Below are 9,301 nucleotides of genomic sequence, written 5' to 3'. Positions count from 1 at the left end.
GCACTTGCCTCACTACTGCGTCTGCATCCAGAGTTCAATCTCCAGGTCGGATGTGAGAAGGGTCTTATCCCGTCAAAGTACTGTCCTCATATATGAAGGTTGGCGACCAGTTTTCCTATCCACTCTAAACGTTAACGGACTCTTTTTACCAATCCTACAAGATATTGTATCTCTCTGGGGGCCCAGTCTTTCCATCCCCTGGCCATCCTACTCGTCATTCCTAATTATATGAACAAAGTACCTCCTTTTTATTTTTCAATACATTTCAAGTATTTTCTTGAAGTTTTTGCTAACCATAGCACTTCAATTGTTTTCCTGTCAGTGTTACTTAACATTCGCCTATCACACATTTCAAAGGACTCAACCACTTTCAGGTGTCTGCTGAGTCTCCACCCTTCTGATCCATTCAAGTCATTGCCATATAAAGCCTTTCACTCAAATTGACGTTAATGTCCCTTTTCATTTGGTCTTTTAGATTAAATGCTGCTTTTGCTTGATTCATTCTTGTTATCTCTTTCGCACATCTACCATCACAGCTAATGTTACTTCCCAAAATACACAAGATTTTCCATTTGGAAACAACCATCATTTTCATCTTTACAGCATTAACTCTTAACCAACATTCTTCACTTTTTTGCACTAATTTGTTGTTATACCTCTCTTCACTATCCGTGATAAAAGCAGTATCATCTACATAGCGTACATTTTATATTAATTTACCATTAATTTTTATTCCTTCATTGTACACAGCCTCGTATTACTCCCTGTCTAACTTTAAACCAATTAGTAACTTAATTATTTAGTAACACTGCAGCCTCTGTGTTGTCAGTAAAGAATTTGTTAGAATTCCACACCTCCTTCATTAATGCGTAGAGTATTTCTATAAAAATATAAAAGTAATGGAAATAAAAATTTAAAAACTGTTAACTATACTCATTGATAATTAAATAAACTACGTATACCGAATTTCTTACACTTTCTCACTGATCCGTTGCTTGACTTCCTCTTTTTCGGAGCGCATCGCGGTCAACTTAGCTTTGGCGGCCTTCAAATCTCTGTTGGCCTGGTCAATTCTGGTTAGCCGCAACTTCTCCTGCTCCTTAACCTCGCGCTTTTTACCTGCGGGGCACTCAACACGTCTGAAGAAGAAGATGAGGAAGAGGAGGAGGAGGAGGAGAAATAAAGGTTTAGTAGAAAGCGGGCAGGACAGGTATGGCATAGAGAACCACTGACAAGAGAAATGAGGACTGAGTAAGAGGGCAGTGATGAAGAGTAAGACGGCTATAGTGATTAATAAGAGGGCAATAAAAATGAGGAAAAGGGCAATAAGGATGAGGAAGAGGGCAATAAAGATGAGGAAGAGGGCGATGAGGAAGAGAGCAATAAGGATGAGGAAGAGGGTAATAATAATAATGAGTAAGAAGGCAATAACAATGAAGAGGGCAATAATAATGAAGAGGACAATAATAATGAAGAGGGCAATAATAATAAATGGGCAATAATTGAGTAAGGGCAATAATAATGAATGAGGGCAATAGTAACGAGGAAGAGGGCAGTAATAATGATTAAAAGGGCAGTAATAACACAAGCTCCTGGTTTAGCCTAACTTAGGGACCATAGTGTCGAGGTTAGCCAAGCTTTGAGAAACATTTAGGAGATATATATCCCAGGTTGGGCTAACTTAAGTCCGAGAGGCCTTAAATTTGGAGATAATGAAAGTCGGGCACAAGTCACTGACTCACAACGGGGCCTGGGGGAGGGCGAAAATATAATAATTAATAAAAAAATAAATAATAATAAAGAACCACAAATACAAAAATTAATAAAAATCATGTTGTCAGGGAAACAATTGAGACCCTGCATTTGTGTAAATGAGGCATAATGTCAGATCAGCAAAGTGGAACTTGGTCATAATTTTTGTGATGCCGTTTGACAGCAGGGTCTACCATTAAACAATACATAATGCTTCCAATATCTTCCCAGGCGGTAGTACCTCCCTGTTTTATAGCTGCCTACAACTGTACCTACATTATCTGCATGTGTTATACATGCTATAAACCAGTCAATTTGCCTCGTGTCCGTCTAAATTTGACTTCCCTGCCTTAATTTTGAGGCTAGCCTAACTTCGAGGGCAAGTTTCTTTGGATAACCTTAGTTACAGAGCTAGCCGAGCTTTTCTTATTGGAGGGTGGTCTTAGTTTAAAGGTTGGCCTAGATTCGGGAACACCCTCAGGCCTTAGCTCCTGGATTAGCATGGCATCGTTGGCATGTGGACTTACTCCGAAGAGCTTGAACCTCAGCACGGAGAGCTTCACATCTCTGCTGCTTCTTCTCAAATGTCTTCTGCAGAAGCGCCTTGCGGGCCTGCCTCTCCTCCAGCTGACGAGCCTGTTGATGATAATTGTGACCATTAATTGTTTTCAAATATTTAATAGAAAATCATAAGTTCTTCATGTCAACCCACAAATGACTTTAGAGGTATAGACAATGACTTAATTTGGTACCCTTTAATACTTTACCAAAGAGCTTAATCAACCAAAACCATGATTACGATTCTTCTAGGCGGTTGTTAAATATACCTGTAATGATGAAGGGACACTCAGCCCTGATGCCTACGTACAGAACAAGGCTTCCTCACCCGTGGCCAATTTATTAATATCACGGAGATGCATTTTGAGTGGCATGGGAGCTGTTTACAATAATTGGACCTGAAAAATCTCCACCCAACTTATTTTACCCAAAGATTAACCACCCTAACGTTATTTGGGAGATGAAGCTGCGGTTAGGATAGCGGTAGGGTGGTTAATCTTAGGTGAAATAAGCCGGGGAAGCTGGGGTGGAGATTCTCCCGCCAGGTGATCCCAATATATATCGCCTGTTAGTCCTTATTGTAATCATTTCATTATTATTCACAATATAATTACAAATATTTTTTCTTCAACTAAACACAAATTTAGGTGAACATGTTTTATATAAATGATTAATTTGGCCTAATTTACTGGGTCGTTACAATTTGCTTGGGTTTGGCTAGATTTGGTTGTTGGCTGGTTAGGTTAGATTAAGCTTCGTTATTAGATGTGGTTTGGCTGTGAGGTTTGGTTTAGTTAGGTTAGGTTAGGATTTCTACTTTTATCCTCTTCAGCAAAAATAAGCGGCAACTTAGAAATTTACCGTTCATATATAAAGGTACATTATATAAGGTTTGGTTACGTTAGGTTATTCAACCCAGATTTAGCGCCAGTCATCCAAATGTAACATTATATTTTCCTAGTTAATGTAAAGTATTAAAAATAACTGTTTTTCAAATTTGAATAATGGTGCCGATACGCTCGAAGAACTTGACAATTTTGTTTTTAGTCGCTAAAGATAAACTGTTCCCGAAACTTTGCTAATGAAATTAAGCTGCTATAGGTCACCCCTCACACCTTCACGCAGCCGTAAATTCAAATACGGTATTTATTTCTACTTACCATCTGAGCAAGCTTATCGGTATAGTCAGCGACGGTATTCTTCAAGTCATCTATCCTTATGTTTCGCAGTGACACATCCTTGTCTTCCTTCTTAGATGCCATTTCTCTCTATTTGGTAAGCTTGAGTCTCTTTTAACATTAAATCTCTTGGGGTGAAATACACGATCCTTTTACAAAATACTGGTGCAGATATAACGAGACACCGAATGCTCGCGTGCTCCGCCTCCGCCAGACTGAGCGGGAGTCTTCGTTCCATTTCCTTTTATCCTCTTCACTACTGATCGGCTCGTTAGCCGCTTGGGCGATCGGTCACGTCTCTGTTACTTTTCCTTTTCTTTTACTAACTAACAACTGTTGGTATTATTTGGAAATGTTTTATTGTCATATATTCTTTTAATCCTGGTAAAATTATTTTTGTTTTATAATATTCTTAAATAATTGTAGTCAGTATTTTATTCTAATACTCTGATGCCGCCCTCATTCACATTTCTGAAAAAAAAATTAACCTACAGTAAGTTTGGTTGTTTTAAGCAAAACGAGAGCCAAAGGTATTGTGGGGTTCAGGATGTTTGGTTCACACTCAGGATGGGATGGAGAAAGGAAACTCAGAATGTGCTCTCTATATACATGTTGTATTGGATGTACAATGCAGCTTGGTGCTGGGAAGGCAGCATGGTTACAAGCGTGATGTAGAGAGAGCTGGTTGGTGAGGACGCTCAGAGAAGGACAGCTTGTGGGTCGCCATGCTCGCTGGCGGGAGAGAGGACCGACAGGCAGGCGGAGGAGGTGTTGCTGGCTGGTTGGTGTAGGTAGAAAGAGAGATCACCACGAGGTCAGGTCTTAAATAGCGGGGGTTGGCGTGGCTTAATAGTTGACCCCCGCTCCGTGATGTATGGCGGCGCTGGTTGATCTAGACCACGAGGCATACACTGGGAAATTGGTGGGGTCGGCTAGGCAGCGACAAACAGCGTTTGTAGGGGAGAATTCCACTACAATACTCCCCCTTCCCTCCAGGCGGTGTAGGAGACTTGTTGTCTGCAGGGTTGCTTAGCACATGTGAGGCAGAACGGGCGGTGCATGCCTCATGTGAGACAACGGCGATGGCGTGGATGAGCCGGTCGCTGGGGACAACTGTCTAGATACACAATATCTGTGGGAGTAGAGAGGGAGAATAAGTGTGTGTGGAGGCGATGAATGTTGTGCTTCCCTCACGGCAGGTACAGAGTCGTCAGATGCGCCTGCTGGGGTGTGTGGGCCTGGGTCAGGAGCAGGGGCTGCGTCAGCAGAAGCGGATGAGGGCTCGTGACAGCAGCTGGGTCCACGACAGCAGCAGGGTGCAGGACATTAGCAGGGAGTACCTGAGGGAGAAAAGAGGGGTGTGTGGGTCCGCACTCAGGAACAGAGGCCGCGTCAGGGGCGGCAGGGGTTACTGCTGGGCCGGGGTCGGCGTCTGAGGCAGGACGGGTGTGCTGGGGTCGGTAGGACGTGGTGCTTGGGGGCAGGAAAAGGAGCTGGTGTCTGCTAGGAGAAACAGTGCTGCTCTAGGGTGTCTAACCTGCGGTGTAGAGACAGTAGTTGTAGAGCCGATGAGAGCTGCTTCTGTGTGGATAAGCCAGTCTTCCATGTTGCTTGAAGACAGGTCGCTGGTATCGCCTCTTGTGTGGTGACTTCTGTGAGCAGGGAACAGACCAGGGCGACGTACTTCTGTTTGTCTGTAGCTGTTGATCCGATGAGAGCTGCCTCCATGTGGATTAGGCAAGTCCCTTCGCCTCCCCATGGACTTCTCACCTACTCTTGACCTCGACCACTTCACTCCTGCTGCCCGTCACGACCTACTGCAAACACTACGACAGTCAGTTTCTGCATTCAAGGCTACTGCCCCCTGTCAGCCTTCCCTTCGCCCTGAACCCATTCATCCCACACCTCCTTCGCCAGTCTGCCCACCATTGCCTCAACCAGCACCACCTCGCCCACAACATTTCTGGGTACCCTCTTTTCATCCTCAGGTACCTACTGCTCCTGATGAGGATCCTGCATCCGGACCTTTGGACCCAGACACCCCACCCGGCGCCCCCGAGGACTTTGCACCTGCCGTGAGAGAAGCACCACATTCCTCGCCTGTTCAACCTTCTCTTATCTACAACCCTGCTTCTCCCTTTGCTTCTCCCACAGATTTTGTGTCACTAGACGGAGTCGTCACCTGTAGCGGCTGAGTGGTTCACACCCCCGCCCGTAATGTCTCACATGTAGAATACAACCCTGCCGACAACAAGTTTCCTGCAGTGCTTGGAGGGGAGGGGGAGTATTGTAGTGGATACTCTCCCCTACAACTGCCAAATGCCATTTTGTCGCTGACCAGCGGACCCCGCGGCGAGTTTCTCAGCCCAAGCCTAGCTTTCGGACCGTGTGGTGATTGGCCAGTTACCGCCTTTCACCTCAGCCAATCAGCAGCGCCGCTCACTTCCGGCAGACTTGTATAAATCCCCCCAGCCTCGCCGTGAAGAGGATTCTACTCAACGTTCTCAAACAGACAAGACCTCCTCTCAACAAGCTCCTCACCACACAGCAACTCCCTAGCACTGCATTGTACATAATATATATATTTATAGAAAACGCCATTGTGAGTTTCCCTTCTCATCTCCAACCTTAATACGAGATCTCCTACATAGCCTATGCCACAATGGCATGGATATGAAAGTACACAATCCCAAAAATAATTTTATTTAATACAACACTGTCCATACAAAACATATTCATATACAATTTTCTGAAATATAACACCTACGTCTTTTAGTATAAAAATCAATAAATATATGACATTTTTTGCTTTCACTGCTCCTTTATGAGCTCACACAAAATCAGATCAAGAGAAACAGATCAAGAGAAACAATCTCTTAGACTTTAATTATTTTTCACAAGAAAACCTTCACAGCTTACACCTAGCTGGATAATTCACTGTTCATTTAGTGAAAATGTCAATGCAGTATGCATTTTCTTTTTAATAAGTTGTACATCCCACAGATCAATATGTTATTGTAAATCATTAATACTCTTATAAGTATTGAATATTTCAGTTTAATAATGAGTTTCTTCTTTGTATTTATAAGGACTGTGCCTTCTTTAAAGTTTTTATATTTCAAAGCCAGAATATCATTTTCAGTAAGACAGACATCACGTAATTATTTTTCTTCACATTCATACGTACAGTAACTGCATTATATTTAAACTTTTTTTAGAGTTGATAACATCTGACTCTTGAATTGTAATTACAGGTACAGTATTCTTAAAACAAAAATCTTTGTAGCACAATATTATTTTCATTGTTAGTTTTTAATTCAACTATATTACAGTAAATCCTCTATTTACATCATTTCACTTAACCAAATTCCAATTTAAATGCATTACTTCAAAGTACAGTACAGTAAAGTTATTTTGAAAAATTCCAAATTTGTACGCTTCTATCGCTACAGCACTTTGAGCAGTGTCACGAGAAGTGATGCAGCACACTCACCATGTGAATCCTGGCACCTAGTGATCATCACATGAATTAACTCCTCGTCTACTCTACACATGAATTAATATATGAGGCACCTTCTCCACACTAAATTCATAATTCATGTCAGGGATCTGACAAACCATTTAAATTTTTGCACCAATTTTTTTTTTTAATGATACCAAAAGCTCACTTCCAAATACATTGTCCATGTGTAAATATGACACATATGGAAGGAGAGAAAGACAAAATGAACTGTCTACAAATACAGTACTGTACTGTACAGTATCAGGGATAGAGACAAAGGGATCGGTAATGGTTTGCAAGTTTGAGGGACAGGGTGTGTAAAGGGACAGCAATCCTGATTTAAACACTACTGTACATACATATAAATTGCTTTTTAAATTTATGAATGAATTTACCTGAAAAGCATAAATATAATATAATACAGTACCAAATATGAAAGTGACAAACAATTGTCAGTAAATGTGGTGGCCAGAATGATGAATGACAATGTGGAGACAATCAACCCTTCCTCACCATCTCATAGAACAGATTTATACAGTACAGTATTGGATCAAATTTTCTTATTCACTGGTCTTAATCACAGTAATCTTACATGTTATGAAGATAAGAAATTTTTTGGTCAAGTTGATAAACATGAATTTTGCAGGTAACCTTAAAATCCTTTTGTATACCTGTATATGTATGTATGTATGTATGTATGTTAATTAATTAATCCAGGGGCAGTGATTGACAGATCTCCTGAGAATGTGCACATCAGTTGGGAGGTGAACCCACAGTGTCTTCCCACAGCTTCACTCCACAGTTTCCTCCCACCATATAAAGACACAAAAAATTTTCACACAACTTAATTAACTTGAATAATGTAGGTAACCAGAAATTTTTGTTGTGGAATCTCTGCTAACAGTTTTTCGCCTGCCTCGCCAGGAACAACACATCAGTTGAGGGAGCACAAAGTATGCCCTTGCTTTACAACGAAGATATCATACAGTACGGTACAGTACTGTACTTATACTTTGACTTAAATTAATAAAATCTTTAATACTTGACGGTTTTTCTGAGCACATATACCATCAGTATGACCAAAATTACCCTCGGAACACATCCCTCATTCATAACACTAAGTCTGCGGGCAAATACATATAGATGTTAAAAGAGGACTTACTGTTATCTGATTTCAGTAATGGGCAATATGCTACAGTCACATCTCAATTGCTCTTAGATTTTAAATTGTGTACCGGAAGTGAAGGGAGTAAACTGTGGGTTACTTTCTCAAGTATCAGCACAACCAATCTGGAGAACATTACATCATGAAGAATAACAAATGAAAAATTTTAATACGTATTTGGATAAAAGTGTATGGATCAGTTTGTTTTACATGCTGGAAGAGGCCATTGATATAGACATATATTTTTGCTTTGTATGCTCACTGCTAATGAGTGAATTATAATCTTAAATGCAATAGAGCAAATAAATATCAAAAGTTGTCATATTCCATTAGTAAAATTTGGAATTAGTCTATTACTTACGAAAGTATAAAATGCAACAGATATAAAAATAAGACATAAAATGGCAGTACTGTACATCAGTTTTTATATTGTTACCTTTCACTTCAACAACATAATAAATAACAAATAAGAGGCATGCACAATAAAGGATAGTTGCAACAAGTTTAAAACATTACACTTCCCTACATTAAAATAGGCAAAAGTAATTGATTTTTTGACACAGTAAACTGTACTTGAAATACACAATACAGATACATACCAATAATTCCATTCCTTTCAATCATAATTCATTATATAAAACAAACTTAAAAGGCATTTTTAGATTTTTTTTTATCACCTGTATATGAAGAAAAGAATTGTTCTTTCTAAGTTATGTAAAAGGAAGAGAAATATTCTTAATATTTGTATAAAGGTATGTACAGCTAAATTACAGTACAGTACTGATAAGATCTATTTCATATTAATAAATAAACTGTACACATAATTTATGTTTAATTTTACACAAGAAACAGTTTTCTACAGTAACAGATAAACATAATTCACTGTTTTCATGAAAAACTGCAAAGTATACAGTACAGTATCTCATATCAGGCTTTTTCTTGAAAAAAGTTTAATTTTGATCACAAAGGCAAATCTTTTAAATTGAACAATATATTTCACATTCACCCTCATACTGAAAGTACAACTTTATCTAATGAATACAGTACACTTATTTTGATGTTGAGCTGAAGCAAATTGCTGTGCAGGTAAACCCAGTAATTTGTATACACTACTACAGTTTATCTTTAACTGCCATTATCCTGAAG

Source organism: Homarus americanus, unplaced genomic scaffold (genome assembly GCF_018991925.1).
Source record: "Homarus americanus isolate GMGI-L3 unplaced genomic scaffold, GMGI_Hamer_2.0 scaffold27875, whole genome shotgun sequence".
Classification (NCBI taxonomy): Eukaryota; Metazoa; Arthropoda; class Malacostraca; order Decapoda; family Nephropidae; genus Homarus; species Homarus americanus.
The sequence above is the reverse complement of the archived record's forward strand: the minus strand, read 5'-3'. Positions refer to the sequence as shown.